This window comes from Hyperolius riggenbachi, chromosome 1 (assembly GCF_040937935.1).
Source record: "Hyperolius riggenbachi isolate aHypRig1 chromosome 1, aHypRig1.pri, whole genome shotgun sequence".
Classification (NCBI taxonomy): Eukaryota; Metazoa; Chordata; class Amphibia; order Anura; family Hyperoliidae; genus Hyperolius; species Hyperolius riggenbachi.
The window spans coordinates 610972144-610993758 of NC_090646.1; the positions used below are offsets into that span (position 1 = coordinate 610972144).

A 21615-nucleotide genomic window follows, 5' to 3' on the forward strand; every position below is an offset into this window, starting at 1 on the left:
GGAAATTGGTTGTTCCGTGGTGGGGGTGGTTATGTAATTCTGTCTGGGGAACGGCTTCCGGTTTGGCGGTGTCCAGAGCTTTCTGCTATTGCCAGGCTGGAGATGCAGGAGGAAAGTGCTGCTGCTGTGATATCTGGTGCCCTCTTCACAGGGGTGCCCCAGCCCCTGAGTCCAAATGTCCCAGCCATTCATCTCTCACTCTGCATTTTGCCGCTGCTATTCCCTGCATTGTGCACCCACAGAGGAAAGCGGGCTGTTGCCCATAGCAACCAGTAGCTCGGCTGCCCGGTGTGTGCGACATATTGCTGTGCAGCTGCATCTTCTGATTCTATTACGACATGATGGGGGGCCCAAATCAGTTACTTTGCTTAGGGCCCCATTTAGCCTTAATCCGGCTCTGCTAGCAGCACATGGTTCTTCATGATTCCTAATTGTTTATTGTTTTTATACAACAAGGCTGACATACTATACCGTGTAGAGTACATGCAACCGTTCATAATTGTATGCAGCTTGGAATTAGACAAATCAAAATCTGCAGAAAGTGCATCTGATTATTATTATTGATTTATAAAATGCCAACATATTCTTTGGTGTTGTACAAAGTAAGAAACAAACATGTGGTAAATAATAATGCAGACAATGGATTGACCCATTTCCATGCTTCATGCAATGTGCATTACATTTTGCATGCTGGCAATGTTACAAACTTATCTGGCGCTGCTGCCGGCGGCTCCTCTGGCGTTTCCAGGCAGCGGCGGACGCTGCTTACTTCATCTCCATCTGGCGGCATCCCCGGCTCCTCTGTGCATGTGAGTCAGCGCAGCGTTTCCGGCCGTGTCTCTAGGCGGGCGCGCACGATTCAGAGTAGCCTTTATAGGCTAAGAAGGCGGGTGTGAGGTGTGTCAGCTGACGTAGTAGTCCGCATGAGCGCTGCTGAATTCCGCAAGAGCGCTGCTGATTGGCTGGAAGTTCTGAGGGTGTGGTTCTGTACTTACCTCAGTATTTAAGTTCTAACTTGTCAGTTGTCCAGTGTCCGTTATAGCTATCAGTTCGCTGAGCGCTGGACCTTGCCTTAAGGGGCCCATACACTCAGCCGATTTTCTGGCCGACCGATCGATCCCGATCGATCGATCGATAGATTGATTGCAAATCGGTTGGCCAATCGACCGATCGACAGCCGATTTCGATCGATTTCGATGGATTTCCATCGAACTTGCAGGGTGGAAAATTTAGGTCGATCTGATGAGATTGCTTATCAGTTTGCATCGGCCTTAATGGAAATCTGATGGCAAAAAAATGCCATCAGATCGAATTTCAATAGATTTCAAACTGAAATATATTGGAATTCTATCCTGGTAAAAAATGTTCTAAAAACGCATCAGATAGATCATCAGATGCATTTCTTATCTATCTGCTGCCAATCTGACGAGTGTATGGGCACCTTTACTGTTGTGCCTAGTCAGCTTGCTTGCAGAGCTATATACAGTATATATATGCAGACACTGCCGATATATATGTACTCTAGTTAGATCAGTATTGTATTTGTATTTTGTAATATCTAATAACTACCTTATTCTTCTGATATATTATATTCTGTGTATGACCCGGCTAGCCCCTCACTTTGATTTCGTCTCATCCTTCTTGTACTACAGTCATCTGATTTATGTTATGATCTCGGCCTGTTATACGACTCTGTCTCTGCCTTATCCTTTGGTACCTCTGTTTCTGATACGTGTATGACCTTTGGCTATTCCTGTCTTCCCGATATCTTACATTCTAAGTATCTAGTGTTCAGGCATTACAGGCAAGAATTATTTTCATCCCATTAACACTCTCTGCTTTCGGCCACAACCATTTTCTTTTCATTGGACTCCATGACTTGTAGTTACGGCTAACACCAATCAACGGATAAAATAATTTCAAACAATTCATCCAGAATCTTTAAAGAAAATCTGTAACGAAAAATCCTCCCCTGGGGGTACTCACCTCGGGTGGGGGAAGCCTCCGGATCCTATTGAGGATTCCCCCGTCCTCCTTGGCCCCACGGTGGTGGCGAAAATCCTCCTGGTGTGGTGGCGATGTAAATATTTACCTCCGTGGCTTCAGCGCAGGCGCAGTATCCGCTCTTCCCACTGAGATAGGCGGAAATAGCCGATCTCCGCCGCACCGCTCTACTGTGCAGGCGCAGGTCTCCTGCACCTGCACAGTAGAGCAGACCCAACGGAGATCGGCTATTTCCACATATCTCCGTCAGAAGAGCCGAAACAGCGTCCCTCGCTGGATCCTGGAAAGGTAAATATTGAACAGGCTGATGGATTTGCTGGGCCGGCTTTGAAGGGCTGCAGCAAGACCCCCGTCGGACAGAGGAGGACGGGGGAAGCCTCAATAGGATCTGGAGGCTTCCCCCTCCCGAGGTGAGTACCCCCCAGGGGACGTTTTTCTTGTTACAGTGTCTGTTTAAAGCACATCTGAAGTAAGAGAAATATAGAGGCTGACATAATGGCCTCGGTTCACAAAGTACTGGTTGGTAGATTTTTCTTATACAATAAAATACCGCATTCGGTATTTTACAGCTGCTTTCCCGAATTCACTAAGATTTTTCAGCACGCGGGATGTGGTCTGTAAATTTCTGAACCTAGTGTAAAAGAATGCGATAGCCGTTCGATAAGCAGTTGGTAAATACCCCAAAAATGTGGTATTTTTCTGAACAAGATTGTTGTAGCCTGCAGAATTGTGGGTAAAAAAGGAGGGTATACGAACCCACGTGACTTGGTTTTGAGTATTGCACAAAACTGATCCCTTTCTTCCCTTTCTCAATCGTTAAGTTGTTTGGTAACACTTTAGGAATTGTGGCCAATGATTTCTTTTTTAACAATGCACATTGCCTGGCTGTCCTGCTGATCCTCTGCCTCTAATAATTGTAGAGACAAGCCAACAAATAACATTTATATTGCGCTATTTTCATGGTGGACTTGAGTCTCTAGGGCACGCTCTGTAGACAGTAGCAGTGTTATGGAGTCTGGCCCAAGGACTCCTTGCTGAATAGGTGCTGGCTTACTGAACAGGAAGAGCCTAGATTTGAAGCCAGGTGTTCAGAGGCAGAGCCCTTAACCATTACACTATCCAGCCATAGACCCTGAGCAAGCATGCAAGTCCTGTGCTCTGACGGAAGTCTTACTGGATTAGCTGGATGCTTGTTTCAGGTGTGTGATTTAGACACTACAGCAGCAGGGCTGCCAGGCAACTAGTAATGTTTAAAAGGAAATAAATATGGCAGCCTGCATATCCTTCTCAATTCAGGCGTCCTTGAAATTGTTTTCTCCAGTGAAGTGTCCCCACCAGTGTAAAAATCAGCTGAGTCTGTCTAAACATCACCTCTCCCAACAGTGACTAATGTCCTGGCTTTTGGCTGCGAGACCAGCGCTGGGGGGAATACAGGGATTCTGGAGGACAGGTAAGTATTTCTGACAGGCCAGTACATTTGTACTCTTCCCACGGGGGCATTTGTTAAAGGAAGCTCAAAACAATTTTCATACCTATAGTAAAATATTATGCTCCATTTGGCCGTGCTATAGTTTGACTTCTAAAGAAGCAGAAAGCAGACATTATTCATTTAGCTTTTGAACTACACCTCATGTACCAAAGTGATGGAAAGAAACCTTAGGAAAAAGAGAGAGAGGTTCGCAGCAGACAAAGTCGGCATGTCCTTGCTATAAAGTATAATGGAATTTATCCTGTTGCTGGTTGTTAGGATGACTCAGAGGCTTAGCAAGAAGGAAAGAGAAGCAAGGTATGTGCTGTTAATCTTATTCATTTATATCTGCTTTGTTGCATTGTCACTGCCGGGTAATGTGCCTGTACATTATGCAGCACTGGCCCTGACAAAGGCCGCCGTGACTTTACATTTCCATGGCAATGCATGTTCTGTGCAAAATTCCACCTGAGGCGAAGGCCACTGTGCATGTGGTGGACAGTACATCTCCTTCTGTTCTTCTAGCCAGGACCGTTTCTGGGCATTTCTGTGCCTTAGGGATGTTTCGCAAGCACCTTACACACAACTGCATAAAATCTTATGTAGAGGAAGAATGTACATAAAAAATTACCTTTATAACAAACCCTCAGAATAACTGTTGTGACAAAGCAGGCAATTTGAGTGCCCACTAGCACCATAGGAGCAATTAAATATCAGCTCCCGCTATTTATTGGGTGCCGCGGATGCCCAAATTATGCCTCAATGCTGATATTTCGATAGGCATCTATGGCAGCGATTGAGAAATCAAAATTTTCTTTTTTTCTTGCAGTGCGTGGGGGGAAGGCAGGGATTGGTGGTGGTGGTGGTGGGGGGGGGGGGGGGTTAATACTGGGTGTGGAAGGTTAGGTGTCAGTTAGGAAGTTTGTGGGAAAGGGCGGGTTAGGGTTAGGCGTCAGGTAGGAAATTTGGGTGGGGGGGGGGAGCGGACGTGGGAGAGTTGGGTTAGGTGTCAGGTAGGAAGTTTGTGGGGAGGGGGTTAGGGTTAGACATCAGGGAGGAGGGTTCTGTGTGAGAGTAGGGCTAGGTTAATCTATAGTAAAATATCGCTATTTAATATCGATATTTTAAACTTTAATAGTAAAATATCGGTATAAATACCAATATTTTACTACCGGTATTACTAGGTGTCCAAAGTTTAATTATTTTTTTTTGATGTACGTCTGCTGTGAGGGGGTTGTATCTACTTTATAAAAAAAATAAATACATTATTTTGTTTATGTGAAGCCTGGGTCTTTATATGTCCAAATATTGTCCATGATCACTAGGCTTTTTTAGTTAGATTTGGTGCGACTAAGGACCTGCGATCTTTGGTGAACTCGTGTGTAAGGAAGCTCATTGGCACTCGGAAAACGGAACTTGAAAATAGGATTTTGGCGGAAATACCGCATTACCACAATTTTAATTTTAGACCAATCACAGAACAATCATTGGATCAATCAGAGAATGCAGAAACAACTCGGAAGTATTTGGCCAATCAGAGGCTGCAAAAAATGACCAAAAAGTTAATCTTCGGAACTCGGAAAACAGAACTTGAAAATCAGGTTTTGGCAGAAATACCGCATTACAGCAACTCGGTAATTTCAGACCACAGGTGTCAAACTCCAGTCCTCAAGGGCCGAGGTCCTCACACATTTTTGGCACAGCTCAAATCCATTGATGGGACTGAATCAGGAAAGGTGTATTTCTCCATCCATGCAATTAACTTTTCTCCTGAGTATTCTCCTAGGAGATCATTTTTCATCTTCTATTTAAAATAACTTTTCAGCACTTTGCAACTGAAAAAGTACCAAAAAGTTGGTGAAAAAGTACTGTCAAAATTATTTTGAGTATTTTCTTAATTGCTGGTGGTTTAAAAGGCATTTTAATGACAATTTTCAAAATATCACACAGGACAAAACATAGGAGAAAAAGTTAATTGCATATGGGCCACTGTATCTGTAACGATTGTGGAATTCTCTCCGTGATCAGCGCACAAGACGTGTGCTGACACTGCGGAAATTCTCCACAAGCGTGTAATTTGCGGGAACCCAGCAAAAGGTGCAATGCACCTGTAGAGGGGAATTCCTGTCGGCAGGTGGAGCTGTGGAGTGCAGAGGAACAGCTCCTCTGCCCTGCTACAGACGCAAGACAGGAATTGTACGAGGGGCAGAAACGCAATCGCAAGAGAGGCGATTGAGAATGAGCACAGAGACAGATTGTATGTGTGTGCACCAAATCAGTCGCCAACCCGCGACGGTGCACACACCACAGCAGATATGAAGTAGGAACGCGATCGCGAGAGGTGCGATCGCCAGATGTGACACAAGGCTACAGCAAGGCAGAGCACGAGAGTAGCAAAGGCACAGCAAATCATACAATGAGAAGACAAGGAAAATAACAACCGCTAACTGAACGCGAACACCGCACTCATTCGCAACAGTGCACGCGTTCGTGCGCGGTCTCCACGTGATAAGCACAATAGAGACAAGCACGCCTAACTAACCACAGACAGACAAACATGAAACAGAGGACGCGAGCGCTTGCTTAACGGTTACCTCACCGAGCCTCCAGCAAGCATTCGTAGCGGACAAGACAGACACACGAAAACAGGAGCAAGCGAGAGATAGGATCCACAGCACTAGCGAAAGAGGCTAGTGCAATCCAGGGAGACAGAACAGAAGGATCCACAGCACTAGCGCGAAGCGAGTGCGATCCAGGCAGATAGAACAGAAGGATCCACAGCACTAGCGAAAGGAGGCCAGTGCGATCCAGGGAGACAGAACAGAGTAGCAGACCAGAAGGATCCACAGCACTAGCGCAAGGCGAGTGCGATCCAGGAAGACAGAACAGAAGGATCCACAGCACTAACGAAAGGCGAGTGCGATCCAGGCAAGACAGATCAGATGAGATAGTTGGTAGCAACCGCTGCTCCAGCTATACTCCAAGAACAAAGATCAGAACGACTTCCTGTCGACCACCGCTGGGACAGGACAATCGCAACAGACAAAAGAGATATGCAATCCTAACTGCACTAGGGCAACGTTAGTGCAGTCCCTGGAATTACTCTAAGCTAATCTTCAAACAAAGAGCAAGGCTGACACTCCTCCAGGAGTGTTTCACAGGAACTAACCCTTATGACCAGCGAAGGACTCTGGGAAACATAGCTCTTTATATAGCAAGCCTACAAAGGATGTGGCTAGGCAATTTGCATGACAAACGTATGCAAATTCCTCAGCAGAAGCAAGCTGCAAAACTGACAAAAGGTCTCTCTTCCAGAGACCTGCAGAATGCAGACCTGAACAGTGGTCAAAAGGCTGCCTGCCTGCGCAGGCAGCCGCGCGGATCCTCACAGTATCCCAGTTGATCCAGAGGAAGGCAAAAAAATAAAAAAAACCTTACAAGGCCTGGGCCAATTAACCTTAAAGTCAATAGGAACCGATTAATTAAAAGAAAAGCCAGATACTTACCTAAGGAGAGGGAAGGCTCAGAGTCCTAATGAGCCTCCCCTCTCCTCTCATGCCCGTTCAAGCACTGGCTCCCCCGTAGCAGTATTTGAGTAAATTGGTCAAATACTGCTATTTCCACTGCCGAAGGGAGGCTTAGGCAGTCAGTGTTCGGGAGTCCGAGTGCTCCCGAAGACGGGCCGCTCCAGACTGCGCATGTGCGAGCGCCCTCTATCGCATACTCGTGCATGCACAGTATGTAGCCACCTGTCTTCGGGGAGGACTCGGCTCCCGAAGACTTCCGAAGTCTCCCGCGGCGAGGGATGTGAACGGAGGAGCTGCTGCTGCAACAAGGGTACCGGGAGAGGAGAGGGGAGGCTCATTAGGACCCTGAGCCTTCGCTCTCCTTAGGTAAGTATCTGGCTTTTTTTTCAATTTATCAGAGTCCCATTGACTTTAAAAGGGAAAAAATCCTTCTCAACTCCAGATGGCAGTCAGATAAATACCTGGATCAACTTTTCTTAGAATGGCCTAGTAATTATAGCCGTGGATATCCTTTACTGCAAGGAAAGTATCAAACCCTCTTTAAATGCAGATAAAGAAATTGCCTGAAAGATATTGTCTGAAAAATATTCCAGATTTTAACCACTCTAAGGGCCCATTCACACTTGAAAGTAGCAAATCGGTAGCGCTTAGCACTACCATTTTGCACGGATGATTTTATCGTTGATTAACGCGGTAAAATCACTGGACACTTGCAATTCCCAATGATTGCGATCAGCACTGCAGGTAACACGTTTTGCGATTGACATTAATCGTGAAACGCCCGCGATTGGCAGCAATCGCGGCAGTGAGATCACTGCCATTAAGTATGTATTGCGCTAGCACCTTAAAAAGCAGTAGTGCTTCTACGATTAGCGAGAATCGCCAGCTAATCGCCGTAGTGTAAATGGGCCCTAACTGTAAAGGAACCCTTTCTAAATGGCATTTTCCATCATACACAGATTATGTCTCCTTGCACAAGCCTAGGGACAAAAAGCTCATCTGCAAAGCTTTCGTATTGCCCTCTGATGTATTGATACATGTTAGGCCTCGTTCACATCAGGGCCGTTTCTGTGCGCTTTCCACAGCGCACTGCCCTGTGCGATCAGCAAGGTATTCATTTTTCCATTTAACTAAACGTAGCTGGTTCACATCTATGCGCTGCGCTGAGCAGCGTTACAGAAACGTAGGGTTGCACGCATTTCTGTGCGCTGAGCTGTAAAGCGCACAGCAATGCAAGTGAATGGGTCCGCTTTTTTATAATGGCAGTATTTGTATAGCGCCTTTCTCCTGTGGGACTCAAAGCGCTTGCGAGGCAGCCATTAGAGCGCACTCAGTAGGCAGTAGCAGTGTTAGGGAGTCTTGCCCAATGAACTCCTTACTGAATTACTGGCTTACTGAACAGGCAGAGCCAAGATTCGAACCCAGGTCTCCCATGTCAGAGGCAGAGCACTTAACCAGTACACCATCCAGCCACTGCTTTTTTTAGCGCATAGAAGCGCGTACAAGCGCATAGAAGCGCATGCGTTTTTTACCCCTAATTGGAGAAAAAAATACATTTACATACAAAAACAAAGTTTTATTGACAACTGCTGCTGCTACAGTAAGCAAAACGTGCTTTAAAGAAGCGCAACGCATAGAAACGCGGACTAAAGCGCGCACAAGCGCATGCGTTTTTTACCATGCGCTTTAACACGTTTTTCAGCGCAGCAGATGTGAACGAGGCCTTACTCAGGTCAGGTCACCTCTAAGAGCTCGTTCACACCTAGGGCATTTTGCGTTTTTTTATAGCACCGCCGAGTTTTTAAAAATGCCCTAAAATCGCTAGTGCAATGAATTCTTATGGGATAGTTCATATCAGTGCCTTGTGTTCGCTTTCGGTTCAGAAAAGCGCCGCATGTACCATTTTCAGGGCGATGTTGCTACAATGGAAGGTATAGGAAATGCGCAAAATGCTCACAAATCGCTTTATCCGGCCATTATCCACTGATTGCGTTCACGCTGTTATGAATAAATAAATTGTATTTATTAATTTCCGGGTGAAAGAGTTCACTTCCTGACTGACGTCAGAAAGCGAAAAAAAAAACGGAATCGTTCTGCAAAAGCGCTTACAAAGCGCTTTGTACAAAATCGTAGCGCGCAGTGGTGCGCCGGAAGGGGGAAAAAATTGTGCAAAAAGATGCAAAACGCCCATCAGCGATTTTAATTGTAGATGTGAACAAAGCCTTAGTCATCTTTTTTGATAAGCCCAGTTTGTTCAACCTTTCTTGGTAAGTGAATACTTCCATCCTCTATATTAATTTAGCTGCCCCTCTTTATGTGTTCTAGAATACTATAGTGTGGTGCCCAAAACTGTACCCCATACTCCAGATGTGACCTCACAAGTGATTTATACAGAGGGAGTAGTATGCTAGCATCTCAAGATACTTCCCGTTTTATGCATCCCAGAATTGGCTTTGCTTTATCTACCGCTGTTTGGAATTGAATACAGTTACTTAACTTTTTATCAACCAGTATTCCCAAGTCCTTCTCCAACTCTGATGTTCCCAGCTGTATCATTCAAAAGGTAATGTTGGTAGGTGCTTAGAGCCTCACCAAAATGAGTGGGTGGCAATCAGGGGAAGCCAAAGTAGCTATCTTGCCTATGGCCTCAGTTTCCTTGAATCCATCCCTGTAGCTGATCGGATTGCAGCGATGATGTCCCAGGTTTAAATCTTGTCCAGGACTGTATTTGCATGGAGTTTGTATGTTCTCTTTGTGTTCCAGTGGGTTTCCTCTAGAACACTATGTAGGAGGTACTATGTGAACTCCATGTAAAGCTTATCTCATGGACTTTCCACATTAAAGTGGATCCGAGATGAACTTTTACTCATTGCATAATTGTGTTCCTTTCCTATTGTTTATAGGGCATTCTTCAAGCCAAATGATTTTTTGTTTTTGTTTTAATACTCTAATTCCCTATAAACTAAAGAAGCCACGCCCACAGGTTTTCAGAGAGCCAAGGCACTTTCAGACAGTAGCAAGGGCTCATGGGAGCTCAGTCTGGGCAGGAGGAGGGGCGGTATTACTAGCCAGAGATTTCAGAGGCAGAGGGGAGGAGGGAGGTGGAGGGGGATTAGGTTTTTTTGCTCAAGATGTAGATAAGCTTGCCTGTGTGTAATGTTTACAAACAACATGGCTGCTGTCATTGTATCACAGGAAGAAATAATCATATTCTATTAAAGCTGTTTGCAACTAGATTTGCTGTGTAAACTATCTAACTTTAGATAAGATATATAGAGAAGTTACTTGTTATAGTTAGTTTTTCATCTCTGATCCGCTTTAACGCTATTATTAAAGGACCACTCCAGTGAAAAAAGTAAGCAGTTTAAATCTGACAGAACCGACAGGTTTTGGACTATTCCATCTCCTCATAGGGGGTTCTCAGGGTTTTCTTTGTATTAGAAGCATTACCTGAGTGGCAGTTTAACTAAAAATAGTAAAATACCAGCCAGCTTCCTTACTCACTTGCACACTATTTTGTCAGTTAGACTTAGAAACTGCCGTTCAGGAAATGCTTTTGAAATCAAAGAAAAACCAGAAAGTCCCCCATGAGGAAATAGACTAGGTTCTGTCAGATTTTAACTGCTTACTTTTTTTTTGCTGGAGTGGTCCCTTAATAACACTAGACCAGTGATGGATAACCTTGGCACTCCAGCTGTGGTGGAGCTACAAGTCCCATGAGGCATTGCAATACTCTGACAGCTCTAAGCATAACTCGGGGAGGCAGAGGCATGATGGGATTTGTAGTTTTGTCACAGCTGGAGTGCTAAGGTTAGCCATCACTGCACTAGACGTTCGGAGAATCCGCATGGTCACATGACCACTGACGCTCAGCTTTAGAAAAGGTATTTGCCGGCCGTACCTCTTTTTATGAAAGGTACTACTGAACACACTGTGGGGTGAAAGGGGTTTCCCCAGAGTTCAGGATTGTGGTACAAAGGTGGGTCAGAGGGTGTGTGGCACAGATTGTGACAGTTTCACTTTAAATCACATTGACATATGCAAATATGTGACCATTCTAGTGTTTCTTCCCTGCAAAAACTGGCTCAGCAGGGTGAGGGCTCGGTCACTTTATGAAGACTTACTGTTATGCAGAAAGAAAAATGTGAACTGTTCATATTATATGCACAGGCATGAAGCCCTGCTGGAAGGAGGCATCACAACAGAGGCAGAAGGGCGATGATGAATATTCACCAGCCACCTAATTGTTACCTAAAGACGATGACATCAATCACGGGGATCATTTGGGAGTAGAAGAAAGAAGGATTACTGAAATAAAAAATGGAGCTGCGTTTTAATACCTATGAGAGAGGAATAGATTAAAGGGACTCCGAGCAGTAAATAAATACAAAATTGGAACTTACCTGAGGCTTTCTCCACCCCATCGTAGGTCGGGAGGTCCCTCGGCGTCCCTCTGGCCCCCTTCCCAGGGCCCGGCCAGAAATGGCTCCCGGCGACACTGGGCCCGAGTGTCGGGCACCTTCTTCCTTAAAGATGACGTCAGTCGTCACCATGCCGGCCGCCTTGCGTCATCACAGCGGCCGGCGTGACAGTACTGCGCAAGCGCGGTTTGATCGAGCAAGCGCAGTAGTGTCACACTGGCCGCCGTGATGACGCAAGGTGTGTGGTGACGACTGACGTCATCTTTCAGGAAAAAGGTGCCCAACACTCGGGCCCAGTGTCGCCAGGAGCCATTTCTGGCCGGGCCCTGGAAGAGGAGCCAGAGGGACGCCGAGGGACCTCCCGACCTACGATGGGGTGGAGAAAGCCTCAGGTACGGTAAGTTCCAATTTTGTATTTATTTACTGCTCGGAGTCCCTTTAAGTATCACCAATCAGTTTAAGCCACAAATGTTTGTTTTGGTGTCCTAGGCTAAATTACAGCAAAGTCCCTGATATCCGGCACCGGTGGGTATCACCTGATGCTGGACAAATGTGCTTGCCCATTCCCTGAACTGGCTTAAAAAAAGCACACACCTCCCCCCCCCCCTCCAGCTCCCGGCGGCTTTCCAGCATCCTCCATGAGCGGCTCCCAGCATGTCACATGACCAGCGATGGATCATGTGACAAGGCAGGAGCCGTGCATGGGTGCTACATGCAGGTTAGAAGGCACCACTGGAGGCTCAGTAAGTATTTTAATCATTGCAAAAACCCCTGCAAAACTCTCAAAACGTAGTCCCCGTTATCCCCTCTGGCATGCCGGTTAGTTGAGACTTCCGGTTGCCAGAGTTCCTGTTTTTGGCTTATTTTGCATGTTCAAATACGTGTTAGGAGAGAAAAGGCCTGATCCAACTCCCTATTGCTCCCTAGTTTTCTCCTAGGAGATCCTTCCTCATCTCTGCTTAAAATAACTTTTCAGCACTCTGCAATTACCAAAAAGTAGGTGATAACCATGGGCTTACTTCAGATTTATAGACGATATCCTATTAATCTGGACAGCATCACAGGAAGAATTAATCAGATTCCACAAAAACTTCTCAGAGTACCACAAGAACATCAAGTTAACGCTCAGCTTTTCAACCTCCCATGTCAGTTTCCTGGATACCACAATTTATATACAAGATAGAATTTTACAAACATCCATATACCGTAAACCAACTGACCGGCATATTTACCTAAAATGGAAGAGTTTCCACCCGGAACACACCAAAAAATCTATTGTTTACAGCCAGGCTCTGAGGTATAACCGAATATGTTCTAATTCAGAGGACAGAGACAGACAACTTATGTCACTACGTAAAATATTCATAGATCAGGGATATCATGCACAAATCGTTGATGATCAAATACACAGAGCAACTTTAAAATCAAGAGAGGAACTGTTGAAGTACACCCCAAAGACTGAAAACAACAGAATCCCAATTGTGGTAACCTACAACCCAAAATTAAAGACACTGAGGAAGATATCAAAAGCCCTACAACCGATACTTCATAAAGACAAACGCCTGAAGGATGTTTTTCCTGATTTACCACTGCTTGCTTTCAGACAACCTCCCAATTTGAGACAAATGATTATCAGAAGTGCATTATCTACACCAGAAACTCCAGGCACATTACCCTGCAATAACACAAGGTGTGAGACCTGCCCTTATATCTTGAGCACAAGCCAAATACAAATACCAAACTCACAGAAATATCATCAAATACAAGACCAATTTTCCTGCGAGTCATCCAATGTTGTATACATGATACGCTGCATGAAATGCCCCTCAAGAGGAATCTATATAGGAGAAACAGGACAAAAACTGCGCACAAGAATGAACCATCACCGCTTTAAAATTAATGAGGGTAAAATGGACACACCAGTGGGCCAACACTTCTGTGAACCAGGACACAGCATGCAAGATCTAAAAGTACTTGTTCTTAAGGGTAACTTCAAAAATGATCAATCAAGAAAAGTTTCTGAGTACAAATTTATGAAAATGTTCAAGACATTAACAGAAGGTTTAAATTGTGGAACAGGATTCATGACACCTTATGTAACATGATTGATTTGGCTTCATGATCTTCAGAAACCTGCTGGATTTCATGTATGGTTGCACTAACTCACTGGCTCCAGCCTGCTGATCACCTGACACCTAACGGATAAACAGTAACCAACACAACTGTCATCTTCGTGTTTACCATTTATCTGCATCAGTGTTTTACTTCAGCTTACATCTGGAAATATGCCTGAAGAAGGGGACTAGATCCCAGAAAGCTTGCATCATTTAACTCTATTAGTTAGCCATTAAAAGGTATTATTTCTTACAAAACGTTGTTTTTTTTCTACCTATATAATTTGTTTGGCTAACACGGTACAGAAACTTTTTTGCTACTATCAAAAAGTAGGTGAAAAAGAGTATTTCCTTGCTCACTGGTGGCAATAAAATAATTTTATGTGAAAATATCACTTAGGACAGGGGGGGTGGCCAAACTTTTTGGGTCCATATCACCAGTCTTGAGATATCTAGGGGGGCAACCTAGCAAAACGAAACACTTTTTCCATTATAGTTTTGGCAAATAAAACATTTCTATGGGGGAATAAACCCTAATCCATGTGTGCTGTCAACAAGTCCCCTTCCGTGAGCAGTGGCAGCTGCTCACTGTGAGACAAAGGTGCTTGGCTCTTCTACTGACCACATATGCTATTACTCCATTGTTATTGCCTAATGAAGCGGGATCAAACCTGCGGAACGCATTGCATTGTCCCCCACAGTATGTAAATAAGCTTGTTCTATTTGAAAAACACATTGGCAAGTTTTGTGTCTGCTTGGAGGAGGTAAGTGCACCGCTGTCTCCTCATGTTTTAAACTTTTTATCTTTTTGACGCCTCTGTATCCATACTATGCTGCTGATCAGGTACTCTGACTCAGCTGACGTAGGTTTTACTGGATTAGCCATATGCTTGTTCCAGGGTTTTGACTCACGCTATTTATGCCAGAAGATCAGCAGGGCTGCCAGGCAACTGGAAATAAATATGGCAGCCTCCATATCTCTCTCGGCTCGGGTTCCCTTTAAACAGCCAAGAGACTGCTTGCGATAAGGTTTTATTCAGTGGCGTAGCAATAGGGGGTGCAGAGGTTTCGACTTCATTGGGGCCCTTGGGCCACAGGGGCCCTCCCTCAATCACAGTATTTGCTCTTTATTAGTCCTGTGCTGGTAATAATCACTTCTATAGATGCTTTGAATAGTAATAATTATTAACACACTGTTTCCCATGCCCTTCTTACACCTCTGACATTGTTTTTATCCTTGATTGGTTTTGGTGCGCCATATCAAGTGTTATGTATATAGTGCTTGGGGGGCCCCAATGTAAAACTTGCACCGGGGCCCACAGCTTCTTAGCTACGCCACTGGTTTTACTGCAGGACAGTTCAAGGGGTCATTATTTCTGCTTGAAAGACAGAGTGTTGTTTCTAAACTGCAAATATGACAGAATGATGCAATGTTATAAAAAAAATAAAAAGCCATATAACTAAAAATAAAATTGATGTTCTATTTGTTGTCCATGCTACAAATACAATTCATTATATCATAAGTTTTTTTTTGCGCTCCAGGTTTGATCAGTCCGGCCACATAGGATCCAAAATGGAAGCCAGATCTGGAAAAGAAGGGGTTAAAGAGTGCTGCGGCAGCTTTCAGGGCTACACGCTTTGAAATATATGCATAAGACACAGAACATATGCATGTTACTGATCAGCGAGGCCTGCTCCTTTCAGCTGTAATGTCCATTTACTGCTGCACAGAATGCAATCAATTCACGGGGCGAAAAACAGCCCAGGAAGAAGAAATGTGAATCATTGCACAAGGCTCTATTTGAAATGTTCCCCTGTGAGAATATGACAGGCCCTCATACAGGAATGTGAAGTGCCTGCGAGGGCAAGGCTGCACAGTTACTGCAGAGATTCCAGGCAGCCAAGCATTTCTAAAGATTGTGTGACAAGATCACATTATTTTCTAGTTTGTCTAAACACGCATTGGTTCATGTACATTCAGGTAGTCTCAGAATAGCATCTAGGTGGCTTAGCTTCATTTTAATAAGCTTTTTTTCACAAAGGCTACGTTATGACAGCTGGGTTAGCTTAACTCTTTCATTGCAGGCTGCATTTCCAGCAAGATGCGCTGACGCAATGGCTAAACAATTAAAACTTTCTGTAGTTTCTGTTTCTAGTAGTGATGAATTTATACTGTTCTTGTATGACATACGTTAAAGCCCTCATTCGGCCTTGTACATTTTAATGACTACACTAACAAATTTGCATAAAACAGCCACACCCAGCGTTTTGTACATCGCACGCCCGTACATTGTGCAATAAATATATTAAAAGGACCTGCCCGGCTGTATGCAGTAAATTAGGAGGATGCATGCAACTTGGAGCCAAAACGTAAAGAGGAACTGTAGTGAAATTAACTTAAAGTGGTATCGTCACCATAAAAGTCAAATTTCAACAGCAACTGGTCTGAGTGTATTAAGTAATAAAGATGCTAATCCTGCATTTAAAACTTGCAAACCTTCTTCTGCTGTTATGGTTTGGAGTTATTACATACCTTAGGAGCACTTTAATAGCCATTGCCATTCAGTTGCATGCTGGGGGTTCTTTTTATCTATAATACATTCCTCCTCTTCCCTTTATTTCCCTGCCTAGCTGTAACACTTGTGTTTACAAGCAAGGATGAGGTGACTCAGTGATTGGAGGAGAAAAGAAAAAAAGTTAAGGGAAGAAATTACATCAGTATTTGGCCTCAAACTGTGGGCAAAACACCAAGAACAGAATTCTCTTCATTTACTATATAAAATTCACTGAAATCAAAATGTAGACAGTACAATACATGTGCTATGTAAGTAGATCACGTATTAATCTACTTCTATATGTATAAAACTTTGCGCGCGGTACTTAGCGCATGATCTGATTGAGAAAATTGTGCTAACCTACTTAGCACCGTGGTTAGCGCGCCTTAAGACTTTAGACGTGCTAAGTAGGTTAGCACCTCTTAGTAAATCAAGCCCCAGGTGTTTCTGACATTATTGTCAGATCTGACAAGATTAGCTGCATGCTTGTTTCTGGTGTGATTCAGACACTACTGCAGGCAAATAGACCAGCAGGGCTGCCAGGCAGCTGGTATTGTTTAAAAGGAAATAAATATGGCAGCCTCCATATACTTCTTACTTCAGTTGTCCTATAAAGCAATCCCAAACTCAGTAAAAAAAAATAACATAGTACCTAATCCGAGGGGCTAGTCGGATCAGGTAGAGCCTCTTACCACTGCTCCCTGCTGCTCCTGAACAGAGTTCTCCTTTAATGTTACCACTGCTCCCATCGCTCCACCATGGCAGATCCCCTCCTAGAATCCCTCCACTGGCTTCCTATCCAGTCCAGAATCAGATTCAAGATACTATGTCTGACCTACAAATCTGTCCACAAAACCTGTCCAACCTACATTTCCGATCTTACTCAGAGGTACACACCTAGCCGCTCACTCCGCTCTTCCAATGAACTTTGCCTAACCGCCCCCCGCATCACCCGGTCCCATGCACGCCTCCAGGACTTCTCAAGAGCTGCTCCAACACTATGGAACTCCCTACCTCCACCCATTAGGGCAGCCCCCTCCTTCAACATCTACAAGAGCAGTGTTCTCCCCAGGCTCTTTTAGCCGGGTGCTCCACCCGGCTAGTTTTTGTCACCTCCTCCTATGCTGTAAGCAGGGTTGATCACAGAAGCACTGGCCCTGCAGTCTCTCATCTCGTCCCACCTGGCTACTTTTTCATGCCACCCGGCTACCATTTCATGCCACCCAGCTGTAAAAAAAATTCTGGGGAGAACACTGAAGAAAGCCCTCAAAACTCACCTTTTCACTCTGGCCTACTACCCCTCACAAGTGCTCTAAACCTACAGCTGAACTCTGGTCCCCTACCGTTCGTGTCCTTACCTCTCCTTCTAGATTGTAAGCCTTTGGGCAGGGTCCTCACTCCTTTTGTGTCCTACCTGATCATGCACCTCCATTACTGTGCACCCATGCTATGCATCTGAGTGAATCTAACTTGCCTAATCTCCATGCTCCATCCAGTGACTGACTAAGCATTACCTGGTACTCATACTGTGCTGCGTGATCTGGTCTTTCTTGTATTCCTGTATTGTCATATTGCTGTATGTCACCCCTAAATATTGTCTGTAACCTAAATTAATGTCCAGCGCTGCGTAATATGTTGGCGCTTTATAAATACAATAAATAAATAAATAATAAATAAATAAATGTTACTTTGGTTCAGACAAGAAAATGGTGGTGTTTTGCATCAGTGCCTCTTCTGCAAGGGACTTTGTAATCTACCTTGGCTTGAAATGCATATGGGTTCTAGATGATTACTGGATTGGCTATTGCTTTAAGATTTTGTGGCTTGCTACTCTGACTTTCTGTTGCTGATTCAAATTGCCTACTACCCTGCTGCCTCTATTTGCCTCATGTGTTTCTGATGGTACTTTCGCCTTTTTTGCCTCAGTCTAAATACCTTGCGCACATAAGGCCTGGGTGCAACCGAGTGCTGGGACGATGCGTTAAGTCTCCCCTCGGCTGAGCAACAACATGCCACACAGGGCCGGTTCTCTCATAAAGCAAGGTGCAAAACCTGCATCAAGCGCAGAGATTACAGGGGCAGCTTGTTTGTACTGTGTTTACACTAACAGCATACAGTCAGAGTAGGAGTAGAAGTGAGAGGAGAGCGAGGTGAAGAGGTCATCGTGGGGAAAAGCAGCTTGTTGTGCTGTGTGAGGAATCTGACAGTGAGGGAGGAAGAGGAGGCAGGAGAGCAGCAGTGTTTCATTTGACTTGCAAAACAGAAGGGAGGAGGTGGCACTGCTGTCCTGTCTGAGGAGGAATAGAGGATGGCCGACAGGCTGAAGGTGAGCAGTTTGTTTGTCACAGACTCACAGCCAGCTAGTGTACTGTTGTGTTGATCAGAGACGGATTATTCACCAGGCAATAGAGGCAGTTGCTTTGATCTAGTGAAAGGTCAAGGGCCCCGGCCACCCCAATAAATATTTATTGCCCCTGTTCATGTAACTCTTTATGGTCCATTAAAAACGAAGTCTGCAGGAATGCTCTCTGTAACATATAAGACACATACAGTGTTTCTCTCCCCCCTGGATCCTGCCCCCTCTTCTTAGCTTGTAAAGCTGTCAGACACAGGCTAGGGGCTGGAAAGACTAATGTTATTTGTGTGATCTCTGTCCAGTTCAATCCAGCATTCAGAATCTGCTTGCTAGCCAGGAAGGATACAGGCACATCATCATTTAGACAAACTGCTCTTCTAAAAAGCCTTTGGCTGGGAGAACACTTGTCAGTTTTCTGTGTGCGCTTTTCTGCATGCGTTTTTTGCACACCATGGCCTCGATTCATAAAAGTGCCTGCGAGCGGGGAAAGTCGAGCGGGGAAACACCGCTGTCGGTATTTCCGCCTTCAGGGAGGTAATTCATAAAAATGTTGCCTGTTGTGACAGGCGTGCGGAGATACTCCGCTGTAGGCAGGCGTTAGGCTGTCCTACGCATGCGGAAACAGGAGAAGCAGGCGGAATCCCTCCGTGCGGTGTTCTCTCTGCAGCTGCTTGGGAGGTCTGTCCCATTCACTGCAACGGATTCCGCACGCTTCTCGCCACATCAGAGGTAGCGGTAATACCCGTCCGCATACCGCTACCTCTAATCTTTATGAATTGACATTTGTTACTTTTGCTGTGATAATCACCGCGCAAGGCGGTGATTGATCACTCTGCTTGTGGATGTCGGCTTTTCATGCGGAAAAAGCCTTTATGAATACATATTTTGCTGTGTGGTCGGTAAAGCGAGCGGCTTTCTGCATTTCCTCATGCGGAAATGCTTTATGAATCGAGGCCCATGTGTGTCTGTATGTGGGAAATCATAGGCATTTTTTTTCACAGAAGCTACTTTAATTGATATAGAAAATCCACACTTTGCTTCACTGCTGTCAGGTTTTTTTTCTGGATAGGAAAAACTCATTGAAGTGTGCACTAGCCCTTTCATTGATTTACATTGGTTCTCAGTTTTCCTGGGCAGAAAACACAGGTAAGTGTGCTCCCAGTCTAGAGTTCTGGTTGTGATGTTTACAATTGGTTCCTGTCATTGCTGAGCTAATTAGCCTTAGTTTAATCACCCGAGTTATACCTGAGCATGGCCACAGCCATGCTCTGACGAGAATCTTGTTAGTTTGACACGCTGTGGCATTACCCGGCAGCAAAAAAGATGCAACTCGCAGAGTGTGAGCAAAGTGTCTACATGCCCCCCAACTGTCCCGAATCCTGCGGGACTGTCCTGATTTAGAGGGGCTCTCCCGCTATCCCGGTATGACCCCCCCAAGTTCCGGGCGGCAGTGGTCAGAGAGGGTGAAAAAAATTATTGAGGTGCCAGCTGAGCCGAAGTGGGATGCGGGATGCAGGCATCACATTTCTACCTCCCTCCCTCCCTTGGAATCTGCCCCACCCCTGTGTCCCCCCTGCTAGCAGAGTTCGGAGCGGGCTGTCATCTTACCGGCGCCCATCCACGAGTACCGGCATCCGACTTCACACTGCTTCCTGTGACATCACAGGAAGCTGAGTGAAGCCAGATGTTGGTACTTATGGATGGACGCCGGTAAGATGACAGCCCACTCCACTGCGCACTTTACTCTGCTAGCAGGGGGGGCACAGGGGGGCAGATTCCAAGGGAGGGAGGTAGGAAGAAATGTAATGCCGGCATTCCGCATCCCACTTCGACGCAGCTCGCACCTTAATTATTTTTTTCTTTTACCTTCTACAGTGGCACCCCCCTCCCCACTCACGACCATCCTCACCCTCCTCCCCACTCACGGCCATCCTCACCCTCCTCCCCACCCACGGGCACCCTCACCCTCCTCCCCACCCACGGGCAGGATATATGAGGGAAATATTTATTAAAAAATATAAGGGGTTAAAATATTAATAAAAAAAAAATTCTTCAAAAAAAACTGTATGGTAGGCGTGACTACGAGGTGTGGTTAGGGGTGTGGCCTAAGTGTCCCGATGCCTAAAAATGTTGGGAGGTATGTGTCTTTTACCTCTCCACGTTCCTGCGCCACATCTTCGGTGCAGATTCTCCTCAGTGCTTTTTAGTGTCTGTTCTCCATGGCCACAGCTAGGGTCTCTTATCATGTGACCCACCTGTGAGACACTGGCTGGGAGAAATTTGGATCTGGTTACCTCTACTAGGGAGGTCGTCTGGCTATCCATACTTAGTGGGTATCTGGCTACCTATACTGTGGAAATAGCGGGCTGCCTGTGTGGGGGGACATCTGGCTACCTATACTGGGGGGTGACAGCTGGCTATATATATGGGGGTCATCTGGCTACCTATAGTGGGGGGGTCATGTGGCTACCTATACTGGGGGAACATCTGGCTACCTTTACAGGGGGGTTGTCTAGCTATCTATTCTGGGGGGACATCTGGCTACCTTTACTGGGGGGGTTGTCTTGCTATCTATTCTGGGAGGACATCTGGCTACTACCTATAGTAGGGGGACATCCAACTACCTATACTGCAGGGACATCCGGCCACCTATACTGGGGGGACATCCTTTCAACAGGGTGGCTGAGGAGGGAGGCCCTACATTTATTGCTCTGCTTGGGGCCCCGTGTGGTCTTAATCCGGCTCTGGTGTTGAGTTGCAGAATGTCATGTGAAAGCACCAAGTGGAGCAGAGTAAATCGTCGGGTGCTGTGTGATCATTCCAAATCGGGAGGGGACAGGCAAACCCAAGATTTTCAAAGGTGGGATTCCTGAAAGGTCTCCATCAGCCACACACAATACAGTATATTAATATGGTAGGACATCATGCCGGGTACACATAATGCAATTTACTATCTGACAATTATTTCCTAAATGTCCGATCTGCTCCCATGCTTTATACACACACTGCTGCTCCATGCTCTGTACACACACTGCTGCATCATGCTCTGTACACACGCTGCTGCTACATCCAAAGTCAACTGTAGCAGGGAAAGAAAGGGGGCGGGGCTGTGAGCTGCAGGATACCTGCAGACATTCTGGTGTCTCAACCTGTGCCGGTCCCCAGACACT

General features: G+C 45.4%; 1 long non-coding RNA gene across 1 annotated transcript; it reads left to right on the forward strand.

Annotated features, from left to right (window-relative positions):
* Nucleotides 1–13633: 13633 nt before the first annotated feature.
* On the forward strand, nt 13634–16022 carry LOC137559178 (uncharacterized). The gene is made up of 2 exons (XR_011029769.1): nt 13634–13774; nt 15077–16022. It is a non-coding gene; the product is annotated as an uncharacterized lncRNA (long non-coding RNA).
* Nucleotides 16023–21615: the final 5593 nt, after the last annotated feature.